We start from the raw sequence: 13,965 nt of genomic DNA on the forward strand, positions 1-13,965 counted from the left end.
TTATGCACAAATGAATTCAAGTCAGGCATTTGGAAGATCCTGCAAATTGGGAACGAGATATGCAGCGTGAAAAAGGAGCTGTGTTACTGTCGGCCCACATTTAGACATAATGAAAGGAATAAAAGGAATAACGAATATCAGAGGAGGGTGGAAGAGCCTCATTAGCAGAGGTGGGGGTTTCAAGAGCCAGTTTTCATAGCCTAGAGCCTTTTGCTGGTTGATGATATGGAGAAGGACAGAGTCAGAGCTGCCTTGTTCTTACAGACATGACAAATCAGTGAGAGGAAGTGCACCCAAAAACGTCGCACAATCTCCTGTTTTTCTCACCACTAAGAATGGAATATAGTTTTTTAGCTGCAATGGCGCCCACACGAGAGGTGCTGGAACTGAACTTTTGTGAGCTCCAGCTGAAACAGAAAGCTCTGGTTTTAGGTCACTGATAAGTTGGACTTCCTGGACCCAAACCAATAGCTTTAAATGACAAGAAAGGAGATTCCAACTAAACACCAGGAAGAATTTCCATTATTTTTTAAAATCAGTTTTTATTAAAGATTTTCTTGTGTAACAAAGAAGTACATACAGTATAGCATTCCCACTTTCAATTCATAGAGTCTTTTTTCACAGTTTGTTTACATTTGGTATGACACACTGTTTCTGATGGTAAGAGCTGCTCAGCAGCTGAAGGGCTGCCTTCCTTTGGAAGGTGGCGGACTCTCTCCTCCATTGGAGGTTTCAAAGCAAAGTTTGGATGGCCATCTCTCAAGCGGGCCTTAAATGAGATTCTCTTGCATAGCAGTGAGTTGGGTTCCATGACCCTCAGATTCCATTCCAACGACAATTTCTATGATTCCATGTGACGCTCCTATGACTTTTTCTTAGGAAACGAACCACACAATGTAAAGCTACATAAATTGTGGAAGGGAGCAAAAGAGCAGCCAGGAAATCCATCAAAGGGTTCCAACCTCCAAATTTTAATATTCATGAACTGTAGAAAGCTGTCTTCTCTCCGGCTCTTAATATGCTCCCTTTTAAAGTGCTTTGAGATTTATAGCTGAGAACGTAGAAAGGCGAGGAGTTATTACCCATGGGTAAGATATAACTCAACACCAGAGGAACTGGCAGCTGTAAGTGAACAGAAAGATTAAAATTAGTGCAGAATAAACAATGGCTTACATATTTTTTAAAATACAGTCAAATATATGTATACAGACTGGAGTGGGGGGGGGGGAGAGGTTTAGCAATCAAAGGATCTGGATGCTATGGGGGAAAACAAATGAAAATGTGGTAATGCTTCTGTGTCAAGTTCCAGGTGGACTGCTGCAATGCACTTTCTGTTGGGCTTCCATTGGGCCTGATCTGGAAGCTGCCACATTAGTGCAAAATGACAGAGCTGCCATTTTGGCCCCTGATTTTACATAGACACAGGACATGCCTAGTAGTCTACCTTTACAGGGTGCCCTACATAAGAAGATCCCTGCAGGATCAAGCTAATGGTGTGTCTAGTGCTGCATTCTGTTCTGATAGTGGCCAACTAGTTATCTCAAAGGGAAGACCCCAAGCTGGGACCAAGCAGAAGAGCAAACTCTCTGCTCCTGCAATTAACTGGTAATTCAAAAGCACTGCTTCCTCCAGCTCTGTGCTAGTGCTAGTGGATCAAGCCAAAGGGGGCCCATCTAGTACAGCCTCCTGGTCTCACAGAGGTCTAGAAGATGTGCCAATGGGAAGGCCAAAGGCAGGACCCAAGCACAAGAGCCCTTTCCCTTCCTGCGCTTTCCAGAAACTGGCATTCAGAAGCATTGCCCCTATCAATACTTTGAGTTTCCTCTTTTTCAGGAAAGGTAACAACTTTTGCTTCTTGTGCTTTCTGTCGAAACTGTAATATAAGGCAGTTTACATCTGGATCAGTTACCTGGGCAATGTGGATGAGAGCTTGGCTGGCATAATTTGGAACAATCAAGGGGTGCCAACAGCCATCAGAGTTGGCTAGCAGTAATTCCTTCATTTCAGGAAAGAATGGTGTTTGTGTAATGCAACTGTCCCTCTCTGTTCTATCTTAACATCTATCCCAGCAGTACTGACAGTGTTGCAAAATACTTGACCCTTTGTTGCCTCTAAATGCATTTTCAGAATATCCTTAATGGAGTTTTCCTTACCTCAATTTGCAAGTCAGCAGTTTCCAGCCATGACATGGTGGGAGAAGATTACTGTTATTTTTATAATTATAGGTCCTGCAGGGATGATAGACATACCAAACGTAACCTTATTAAGTAGCCAAAGCAACTAACATCCCATATACCCAGTATGCCACACTTAGAGATGACTGCTGATCTTCTCACCAAACCTCTGCCAAGAGGCCGGTTCCAGAACCTTCAAGCCAAGCTGGGATCCTGGGTGGTTTAATAAAATGTGTGTGAAATTGTTATACCTTTGCCTGAGAAGGGGTTCATGGGGAAATGATGCTCCAGTCAAAATATCATGTTTGCTAGGTGAGCAAAGGGTTACAACACATGGAGTTCCCTGTAGATTCCTAGAGAGCACTCTGTGAAGTCATATCCTCTGCTTGCGCAGGTGTATCTTGATTTCAGTAAGGTTTTTGACATGCTTGTGGAGAAGCTGGGGAAATGTAGGCTGGATGAGGGAACTGTTATGTTGATTTGTAGCTGGTTGACTGACTGAACTCAAAGAGTGCTTACAGTGCTACCTCTGGTTATGAACTTAATTCATTCCAGAGGTCCGTTCTTAACCTGAAACCGTTCTTAACCTGAGGTACCATTTTAGCTATGGGGCCTCCAGCTGCCGCCGCACGATTTCTGTTCACATCCTGAGACAAAGCTCTTAACCCGAGGTACTACTTCTGGGTTAGCAGAGTCTGTAACCTGAAGTGTTTGTAACCCAAGGTGTTTGTAACCTGAGGTACCACTGTACTAATGATTACTCAGCCTGGAAAATAGTGACAGGTGGGGTATTGCAGGACTCTGTTGTGGACCTTTTGCTGTTCAGCGTCTTTATAGATGACTTAGATGAAGGTATTGAGGGGATGCACATAAAATTTGCAGATGACAGCAAACTGGAAGGACTAGCTAATGCCATACCAGACAGAATTGGGATTCAATACGACCTTAGCAGATTTAGTTGAGATTCCTGCATTACAGAGGGTTGGACTAGATGACACTCAGGGTTGCTTCCAACTCTACAATTTCATGATTCTATGAACAGTTCCTTCTTCCAAGCTTGATGAGAATGCTTGCCAATAATTCCAAAGGCTTTCTGTAAACGGTCAATCATTTGTGTGGCTGTGTCACAATTGTTGGTGTAAACTAGGTAGGAGTCTAAAAGACTATCACCAATTGCTTGGTGTGCCTTGGCTGTGTTGAGGTGGCTGAGCAGGTCTTTAAATATCAATGGAAGGACAATGAAGGATGTACCCCAGGGGTCAGCAATTTTTTCTTAGCAGTGGGCTGGTCCACTGTCCCTCAAACCTTGTGGTGGGCTGGAGAAGCAGCACCGGGAGGGGGGGAGCTGGAAGAAGAGGCAAGGGGGGGCAAGTAGTCTTCCTCCCAACCCCCAACCCTAGCTGTTGTACTTACCTTCCCAGGGGCTGCCACTGCCACCGCCACCGCTGCTGCTTCTCGTGGGTAGGAAGAGCAAGCTTATCCACTCCGCTCTCTGGCCCACAAGAGCACCAGGGCTGCAGCGGCAGCGGCGGAGGGAAGATGAGCGGTGTGAAAGGGCTGGCTCTGGAGAGGGGCTGCTTAAAATGGCGCTCAGCCAGCTCAGCCCAGCCCCCTTCCTCCTCTAGGCAGGTCAGGGAGAAGCCACGAGGAGGGAGGGAGGAGGCGCTGCCGTGGTGTGTGTGAGGGAGGGGGGAAAACAGAATGGTGCAGGGGAAAAATGGTGCAGCCCAAATGAACAGAATCCCCACGCCAATCCATGGACAGTCCGCGGGCCGGATCCTGAAGGCTATTGGATCTGATCTGGCCCACGGCCCTTAGTTTGCCGACCCCGATGTACCCTGAGAAAAGAGATTTTTTTACCCCAACCATTAAGGTTACTGTGGTTGTGCTGACATCCTCTTTCATTTTTACATTTGCTAATTAAAAAAACAGAGACTTGGTAGAGAAGTAGGAACGTAAATTTATTGTGATATCTGTTCTTGTGAATGTGGCGTCATAAGATTGTTGTGAGGATAAAATGAGGATGGGGAAGCCATTCTGTGCCATCTTTATCTACAGTAGAAAAGCTAGATTATAAATGTAGTTGCTCCTCCTCCTCTTCATAAATAAGCTGTTAAAGCATTCTGATGAAATGGCATCAGAAATTGCTGGCGTTTATTCATTCCATGACATTAGCACAAATCACTGTTGTTGCTTTAAGTCCACAAAAGAATACATAAATGATTACATTGTCCCCTCATCTGCATTGTGCTTTCATTGCATATACTAAATGAATGGGGATGAATAACATAATTAATTAGGCAAATTACATAATTTTGTGACAGCTGACACCGAGAAGAGGCATGAAAAGGGCAGAGGAGATGTTGGTTGTATGGAGGCGTAGTCTCCAATTGCTTGGAAAAAGCCCTGATCAGTAGGCGGGGACTTCAGTCTTGGCAACTGATTTTAAGGGGGGAAGACCACTGGGAATGAGCTGCACAATTGCTCATTAGGCTGCCTGACACTCAGCCATATCTGTGTTTTTGCTAATAAAGAGTTAACTCCATATTTGAACTGTGTGATTACTGACTGGCAGACTCCTGTGACACAATGCATCAATAATGTATAATCTTAGAAGCGGGGTGTCACTGTGACCTTAGTGCAAGACAAGTCATTTCCAAATGGGTGGAGACAATTGACTTGCAGGAGAGATGGCACTGCCATATTGCTCCAATTAATTATGATTTTCATGATCCAAATTTCTAAGCGATCAATCTCTATCCTATCAAGGAGCAGCAACATCAATTTAGCCTCAAAATTGCATCAATTCCCCAAACCAACGCAACCCACCATATGCAGCGCAAATTAATGCAACATAATTGTGGGCATAATTTAAAATAATTGAATGTAGAAACTGAGCTGTCGCTACAGCTGTAAATCTTCCTTTTAAACATGAACAATTAGCTTGGTGGTTTAACTCTCCCCTACTTTTTTCGAGAGAGGGTAAAGGATTTTGAAGCTAGTGCCCCCACTCTCCACACGCTCTCACTCTCCAGACGCTCATAGTACATATAACCATTTGAAAGTTTTACTTAATTATGTGTGTGTGTAGGGCACATGGGGGCGCCTCATAGCAGGCTGTGCAGTTATCCACTTGCCTTCCCTTTCAAACAGAAAAAAGCATTTTCCTGTTCCAGTAGCATGTAACTGGGTCAGGAGCACCATGCTGTTGGTTTAGCCACATCCACAAGGTGTTTGGATTCTGCGGTACTAGCCATTCTCTTTCCAGTGTTGGAGACAATAATGCAGGAAACCGCAGGGAGGGAGAAGCTCATGTGTTTGGATACTGCTTACGGATTTCCCAAAATGGGCATATGGCCACTACTGTGAGTAAGCAGAACAGGATTTTAGTCTAGACAGGACATTGGCCCGATTCAGCAGGACTCTCCCCCCCCTCTATTATCAGATGCAAAACAGCTGCTGAAAATTGCAGGTGAGGAAATTTGCTGTTGCACTTAAGTCCTGTCCAAAATGTGCACCTGGTTGGCCAATGTGAGTGGACTAGATGTGTTATAAATATATGTCTTTTTAATGGGTTAGATATAAAAAGCTAGCTAGAGCAGGTATTTCCCCAGTAGTGTCTGCTACTGCTGATGAGAAAAGTTTAACTTAATTTAATTTTATTTAAAAAGGTAACGAGGTAGTTTTCAGACATGGTTGGGTGGTGAATTAGAACTATATCAAGACTGAATGCAAATTTAAGGAATATGAACCACCTATACAGATGAAACCATCTGTTCTGGGGACATGCTGTGGCTCAGAGGTGGAGCACCTGCTTTGCATGCAGAAGGTCTCAGGTTCAATACCTAGGTAGGGCTGGGAAAGTACCACTGCCTGATATTCTTGGTCATCGGTGTAGACAATTCTGAGCTACATAGATCATATTTATTATTTCCCTTACTCACATGTGAGTTTAACATTCAGTTAGCAGAGTTTAAAATTGCAGTCCCTTTGCAGCTTAAAATGTAGAAATCTCTGGGACAAAGTTGCTTAACCTTATTAATAATTTTAATGGCCCTTTAGGAGACTGGATCACCCCCTTTTTATTGCTCTAAACCAAAGAATTGCACAGACATATGTAATATAAGGAAAAAAAAGTTGTTTACTTACATAAATTTTCAGACTTGATTCCAGCAAAAAGCAGCAGTGAAAGCAAGATAGGGAGAATCTTATGTTAAAAAACACATACTTGAGATAAAAAGAAAAACAGTCGGTGAGAGGTCAGAACAAGCATACTTTCTCTTCAGCTACATGGAGGAGTTGCGTGGGAACTTCATGTGTCTTAACCCTTTGCTTATCTGGCAAAACCTAAAAATTAATTTTGGTTGCAATATTCTTTCCCACAGAGACATGGAGAAAAACTTCTCTCTGTCCACTTTCTCCATAATCATGAAATTAAAGAGTTGGAAGTGTCATTTGTCAAGCCCCCTGCAATGCAGGAATCTCACCAATAGTTTTATACCAGGGGTCAGCAACCTAAGGCCCATGGGCTGGAAGCAGCCTGTGGAGGTCGCTTGGCCCTGCCCATGAGCCACCCCCGAACTGAGCTGCCCGCTCATGCGCTACGCTAAACTGGTGCAGCACGACGCGGGGACTTGCTTCCATGGCTCCAAAAATCACGTCTGTGCACAATCCGGCCCACAGAGGGATCTCAGTGGGACCGATCCGACCCAGGCAAGATAAACCTTGCTGACCCCTGATTTTATACACTTCCATCTCACCTCTGACTACTTTGTAAGCTTCCATCCAGTGACTGGCCCACTGGGCCTGTTTTAATTTTAGTGCCTGACTGTCCGAAAGAACAACAAGGAAGAAAACAGGAAAAAATATGTTTTCTCATTTAGGAGAGAATTTGAGCATTTGTTTATTATGCTGTAAATGAGCCTCTGCATTGCTGTGCAAGAAAATGGCCCCCTATCAGGAGGTCTTAGTAATATGCAGATTTGTTGACATTTAATTAGATCAGCCATTGACTAATCAGTATAAAAGGCAGGTGGGGAATGACAGAAGAACTGTTTAAAGTTTTCAGGGCCTTGGTTGGTGTTATTTCCACCTCTAATTGAGGCTTAGATTTCACCTAGTCCCAATTAAGAAAGAAATCCGTGTTGAAGCCCGTGAGTTCCTGGGCCAAATTTAGCTCTTCCTTTCAAAACATCACCGACACTCTGATGACTCACCTTTCACAGATGGGTTGGAGTTTTTGTCTCCTTTTGTTTTTTTGTTTTACAGGGAAAAAATGAAGCCGTCACTGATAAGGTTGTTGAAATCTGAAAGAGTCTCCTGTGGTTAACCATCTCTCTCCTGTTCTTCACTTTTGAGAGGTGACATGATAGCCATCTTTGAATATCTGAAGTGCTCCCACATGGAAGATGCAGCCGGCTTGCTTTCTGCTGCTCCAGAGGGAATGACACAAAACAATCATTTCAAATGACAAAAGCAGGAGATCCTGCCCAAACCTTAGGAATAACTTTCTGGTGGTAAGAGCAAGGTTACCAGATTTTTTCCAATGAATCTGGGGACACTTTAAATACATACATACATACATACATACATACATACATACATACTACACGTTCGGGACGTTGATGCTGCAGCGATGGCAGTGGCAGAGGGGTGGCCGCTGCCTTGACCTCAACCGCCATGTTTCCCCTTCCTCCGAGGCTTCTATCTCCTTTCTCCATGAGCCTGGGCAGCCCCTGAGTTGGTGGTGGTGGTGGGGAAGTGGTGTGCGGTGGGTCAGGCATGGAAGGCGGAGAAGGAGGGCCGAGAGCAGCAGCGGTGAGGCTCAGGCAGTGCAATGCCTCCCTTCCCATCGGAGCAGCCCCAATCTCATTCCTACTTGCATGCAAGCAGGAGGGGGCAGGGATCCCTCAGCTGGGAAAGGAGGCTTTCTGTTGCCTATCTGCCCCCTCCTGCTTGCATGCAAGTAGGAGTTGGGAGGCTGCTCCGATAGGCAGCATGAAGCCTCCCTTCACAGCTTAGTTGCTGGGGTCAGGGAAGGTGGAGGCAGCCCAGAAGCTGCATCTTAGAGCCCCTGCACCACCATCACATGGGGACTTCCGAGCAGCTCCTGGAGCCAGCCAGAGCCAACTGCTCTGGGCTGCTGAGACTGCCGCTGCTGTGTTTCCCGGGGACATTAGATGAAATCCAGAGACATTCCGGGGATGGAATTTGTCTGGGGACTTATTTGCAAATCTGGGGACTGTACCCGGGAAACAGGGACATCTGGTAACCCTAGGTAAGAGCCATTCCACAGTGGAATGGACTCCTAGAAGAATTTTTATTATTATTATTATTAAAAAGACCATTTGGATTGCTATCTACCATGGATTCTTGAGGTTCCCATGTAGAGCTTTTGCCTTCCCTTGGATTGTGAGCCCACCTCAGTTCCAAAATAGTCTCTGCAGCAGCTTCAAGCCACATTTCCAGGATCCCATCCAATAACACCAGGGTTCCCCTTCAACTTTCTTCCTCTTGATGCCCCAAGGCAAATCCACTTCATCTCCTAACAGATGGAACAATACTGTAGTCATGTTTGGAATATGCATGGTTTTTTGTTTCAGATTCGTTCAGGGACTATTCTTCTCAGAGATGCAGTTAATTTAACACCTGGGTTTGATCTTGTCCTTGATTATCAATATGATATTGAAGGGAGATTATATACACACACACACACATACACACAGACCCCTCCAACCCATCTTCCTCTCCAGATTGATGGCCCCATTATCTCCTACGCCTCTATGCATAGGAAAGGGAACTCTGCATGGGGGAAAGACCTGAGGGTGTAAATGCAAATCCAATTAAGCTGCATTGAAAGAGACAATTAATCTATTTTCCAATTAAGCAATAACACTGATGGGTGGGCATAAATCTGTGGAGTTGGGCACTTGGAGAATATGAGCTGCAGGAGCTTAGGGCAAGTTCATTATCGGAGTGACCTGCTTCAGATGCAAAGGTCAACGATCTGACAGATCCAGCACTGTCTGCTTGTGTCAAATGTGCCTTGTTTGCCAACTCGGGAAATCAAACTGAGAGCTAATGGGTGTTCACTGAGGACTACTAGGACTATTAGGGTGCTGATTTGCACCCCATTAATTGGATACATTGGAAAATCCAATAGAGAGCTAATAGGGACCCAATGAAGTATAATGTAGTGTTTGCACCTGTTAATCAGTTGGGTGCCTCTGTTGCAGAGCAGATGGTGCCTAGTTCTCAATGCTCCCAACCCTGTATTTTTATACTGGGAAGATCTGCCAAAACAGATCCCTTCCCCCCTGTTGTGTATTGAGTCAAAGGATTTTATATCTGTATTATTATTGTCTGTATTTGCATTAGGGTAAAGTAACTGCCTTTTGGTTCCAGAGGGTACAGCTACTATTGGTTCATTTAAGCTGCTGTATTTGGATCCTCTGTCTTATTGGTTGCCTCCAAAAGGCAGGACTGTGATTGCCTGATATTGTTCCCTCCAAAATGTATCCTTTCTAGCTAGTTCCCTGTCCCTATAAATGTAGCTCTCCCCTCCTCAAGTTTCAGTCTTGTTGCGTTAATAAAGAAGTGTTACTAGAGAACTGTCTCCAGCATATTATGTCAAGAGAGCTGAAATCACAAACCCCACGTCACAACTGGCGACGAAGGTGGGATCCGGAATGCTGAGGAGCGGTTAAACGCAGCCCTGCCTCAGAGTCCGGATTGTAGCTAAGAACAAGACTCACTGGCCGGCTGAGAAGACGACCCTGCCCACAGGACAATGGAGAGTCCAAGGGTATTGGAGCCCTTCCAGCCATCAGAGCCCCACACGTGGGAAGACTACGTCGAACGCTTCGAGTTCTTCGCAGTGGCTCAAGGGATCACCGATGCCAGCAAAAGAAGGGCCACATTCCTGAGCTACTGTGGGCCTGAGACCTTCAAGCTGGCCAAGGCATTGCTTGCCCCAGCGAAGCTAAGTGAGACATCTCTCAAAGAGATTCTTGCCTGCCTAACAAGCCATTTAGCGCCTACTGAGACCAAGATGGCCCGGCGGATGGAGTTTCATAAGAGGCAGCAGCGTGCTGGGGAGTCTGTATCTGCATTTCTAGCTGAACTGCGGAAGCTCGCTCAGCACTGCGACTTCCAAGATCTGGAAGAGACTCTCCTGGATCGGTTTGTCGGTGGTCTGAGCAGCAAGAAAGCCAGAAGACGCATCGTGGCTAAAGAAGAGGTTACCCTTGCTTCAGCCTTGAAGGAGGCCACCGCCACGGAGAATTATGAAAGAGAGGAGCTTGATGCCAGTCGCAGGGCCCCTAAGCCACAGATAGAAGTTGCGCATGCCATGGACGAGCTAGAGGCTACTCCGAGCCAGAGCCCAGTTCGTGGGGTCGAGTCAGTGCGTCAGGCCTGCACAGTGCACAAAGATCACCGAGGCAGGTGCCCTGGTTGTGGCGGAAACCATGAGCGGAAGAGTTGTCGTTTCCGGGATGCTATGTGCCGGATGTGCGGAAAGACAGGTCACATCGCCAGGGTCTGTAGATCGGCGGCGTTGGGAGCGACAGGAGCACCTAGACTGGAGCATCGCAGATCGCCCACAGCAAACCATGTTCTAAAGGACTGCCACTACGTAACGGAGATCAACGGGAGGGTCGTGCAGTTTCCAGCGCAAGGCAAGGCACACATCAAGGTGAAGATTGAGGGTCAGCTGTGCGACATGGAGGTGGACTCCGGATCTGGATTCACTATTGTGTCGGACCAGACCGCGAGGACATTCTTCCCCAGGGGTAAGTTGCCCCCTCTGGAGCCCTTCCCGGCAACTTTGCAGTCATACTCAGCGGGCCGCATCCATGTCATGGGAATGTGTGCCGTGAGAGTACAGTTCCGGGACAAACAGGCGGTACTCAAACTGGTGATTGCGAAGGGCAGTCGCCCCAGTCTCTTGGGCACTGACTGGTTTCCCGCCCTGGGACTGAGTATATCAGGGCTTAATTCAATCCAAACCTGCCCCGAGATGAGTGAGGCATTATACAAAGAATTTGCTGGTCTCTTTAATGGAAAACTGGGTTGTTATAAAGGGCCCCCAGTTGACTTCGAATTGGACCCTGGGGTGGCCCCAATCCGACTCAAACCAAGGCGAGTGCCATTTGCACTGCAACCCAAGATCGAAGCAGAGCTGGATAAATTGGTCAAGCAGGGAGTTCTCTCACCCGTGGACTCCGCTAAGTGGGAGACTCCAATCGTCACGCCCCTTAAAGCAAATGGGGAAGTTAGGATCTGTGCTGATTACAAATGTACTATCAATAAGGCACTCAGGGGAAATTCATACCCCATTCCAGTCGTATCACATCTGTTGGCTAAACTGGCTGGGGGCAAGGTGTTCGCCAAACTTGACCTGGCACAAGCTTACCAACAGCTGCCAGTAACCCCACAATCAGCGGAAGCACAGACTATTGTCACACATAAAGGGGCGTTCAGAGTTGACAGATTACAATTTGGAGTTTGTGTGGCCCCAGGGATTTTTCAAGGGCTCATGGAACGCCTGTTAAGAGGTCTGCCGGGGGTCTTGCCATTTTTTGATGACGTTTTGATTGCTGGAAAAGACCCACAGGAACTGGTTGCGCGTGTCCGTGCAGTGTTGCTCAAGTTCAAGGAGGTGGGGTTGCAACTAAAAAAGGAAAAATGCAGTTTTGGGGTGCCAACTGTGGAATTCTTGGGGTTTAAAATTGATGCATCAGGCATCCACCTCACAGATGCTAAGGTTAAGGCCATCATCGAGGCACCACGACCACAGAACAAGACGGAGTTGCCGTCATTCTTGGGACTTATTAACTTTTATCATTCATTCTTACCCCAGAAAGCTTCGGTAGCTGAACCATTACATAGACTGTTGCAGAAAAAGAATGTGTGGCGATGGGGGCAGGAGCAGCAGAAGGCTTTTGACTCCTTGCGAGGAATGCTGAGTAGCAAGAGCGTCCTTGCTCATTATGATGAATCGAAGCCGCTGGTCCTGGCATGTGATGCCTCTCAATACGGCCTGGGGGCGGTGCTGAGTCATAGGGAACCGGATGGGTCGGAAAAGCCCATCTCTTTCTATTCCCGTACGTTGTCGCCCACGGAGCGCAACTATGCTCAAATTGACAAAGAGGCGCTTGCAATTGTGGCAGGAATCAAAAAGTTCCATGATTATGTGTACGGTCGTCATTTCTCCATTGAAACGGACAACAAACCACTGTTGGGGTTGTTCAACCTGAACAAACAAACGCCACAAATTCTCTCCCCCAGAATGTTGCGTTGGTCTATATTTCTGAACGGGTTCCAGTACACCTTGACCCATGTGCCGGGGAAACAGTTGTGCCACGCTGATGCGCTGAGTCGATTGCCCCTTCCTGGCGGGAGCAATGAGGATCCTGCTCCAGGGGAGCACATAATGATGCTGGAAACACTTCCGGGGGCTCCTGTAACGGCTACTGATATTGCTGAGAAAACGAGGAAAGATGCTGTTCTCTCCCGTGTGCTCACTTGGGTGGGGAGGGGGTGGCCAGGTGGTCCGCATGAAGACAAATTCAGGCCTTATGCGACAAGGCAGCATGAGTTATCCATGCATAAGGGTTGTCTCCTGTGGGGAGATAGGGTGATCATCCCAGCACCACTGAGAAACAGGGTTCTTGAGACGCTTCACATGGGACACCCGGGAATGGTCAGGATGAAGTCGCTAGCCCGATGTTATGTGTGGTGGCCTGGAATGGACCAGAACATAGAGCAATGGGTACGAACATGCAAGGCATGCCAAGAGGTGCGGCCAGAAGTGGCCAGAGCACCAGTTCACTGGTGGGAGCAGTCCAAATCTCCCTGGAGCCGGCTGCACTTAGATTTTGCTGGGCCATTCCAGGGGAAGGTCTTTTTGGTTATCGTCGATGCATATTCCAAATGGTTAGAAGTGGCGATGGTCCCTAGCATGGCATCAGCTGCCGTAATCAAGGTGTTGAGGCAGCTGTTTGCAACCCACGGGTTACCTGAGACCATTGTATCAGATAATGGGGCAGCTTTTGTATCCCAAGAATTCAAGGCATTCTTGGCTGATAACTTCATAAGAGGGGTCACATCCGCGCCCTTTCACCCATCCTCCAATGGGCAGGCGGAGCGCATGGTAAGAACAGCCAAAGAATCCATTGCGCGCTTAATGGAGGGTAACTGGTCAGCTCGCATCGCGCGAATGTTATTTTTGCAGCATGCGACGCCATGTACTGCGACGGGCAAGTCACCAGCTCAGCTGCTCTTGGGTAGAAGATTGGTAACGGTGCTGGATTATGTCCACCCGGATAAAATGCCAAACCGTAATTCATCCCTGGCTAACGACGCAGAGCTGCAAGACCAGAGTGAAAATGGCCCAGAGGTGCAATCACCAGGGGCTTCAGCAAATGAACCAGGGTCTGCTAGTCCTCAGGATGACGAGGTACAGGTAGGGGACCCTGAGATGTCTGGGACTCCATCTGTTCCTGACAAAACCCCTATAGCAGCCCCCCTACCACAGGTGACACCCAATCCAGAACCGGCAACACCTGTTGTCAGGAGATCAAGTAGAAGTTGTAGGACCCCACAGTACCTGAGAGATTACGTCTGCTGTGCTCACTAGGGGGGGAGGGGTGTTGTGTATTGAGTCAAAGGATTTTATATCTGTATTATTATTGTCTGTATTTGCATTAGGGTAAAGTAACTGCCTTTTGGTTCCAGAGGGTACAGCTACTATTGGTTCATTTAAGCTGCTGTATTTGGATCCTCTGTC

The 13,965-nt window shown here is 46.9% G+C and overlaps 2 long non-coding RNA genes across 3 annotated transcripts in view; one reads left to right on the forward strand and one right to left on the reverse strand.

Annotated features, from left to right (window-relative positions):
• The window catches only part of LOC309333646, a 222,008-nt gene that overhangs the window by 73,008 nt on the left and 135,035 nt on the right, over window positions 1-13,965 (forward strand). The gene's annotated exons all lie outside the window — the stretch shown is intronic.
• On the reverse strand, window positions 604-7,913 carry LOC309334190. Its single transcript, XR_014152939.1, has 3 exons — window positions 6,324-7,913; window positions 2,154-2,228; window positions 604-1,122 (listed from the first exon to the last, which is right to left on the reverse strand). It is a non-coding gene; the product is annotated as an uncharacterized lncRNA (long non-coding RNA).

Source organism: Podarcis erhardii (genome assembly GCF_964252035.2).
Source record: "Podarcis erhardii genome assembly, chromosome: Z".
Classification (NCBI taxonomy): Eukaryota; Metazoa; Chordata; class Lepidosauria; order Squamata; family Lacertidae; genus Podarcis; species Podarcis erhardii.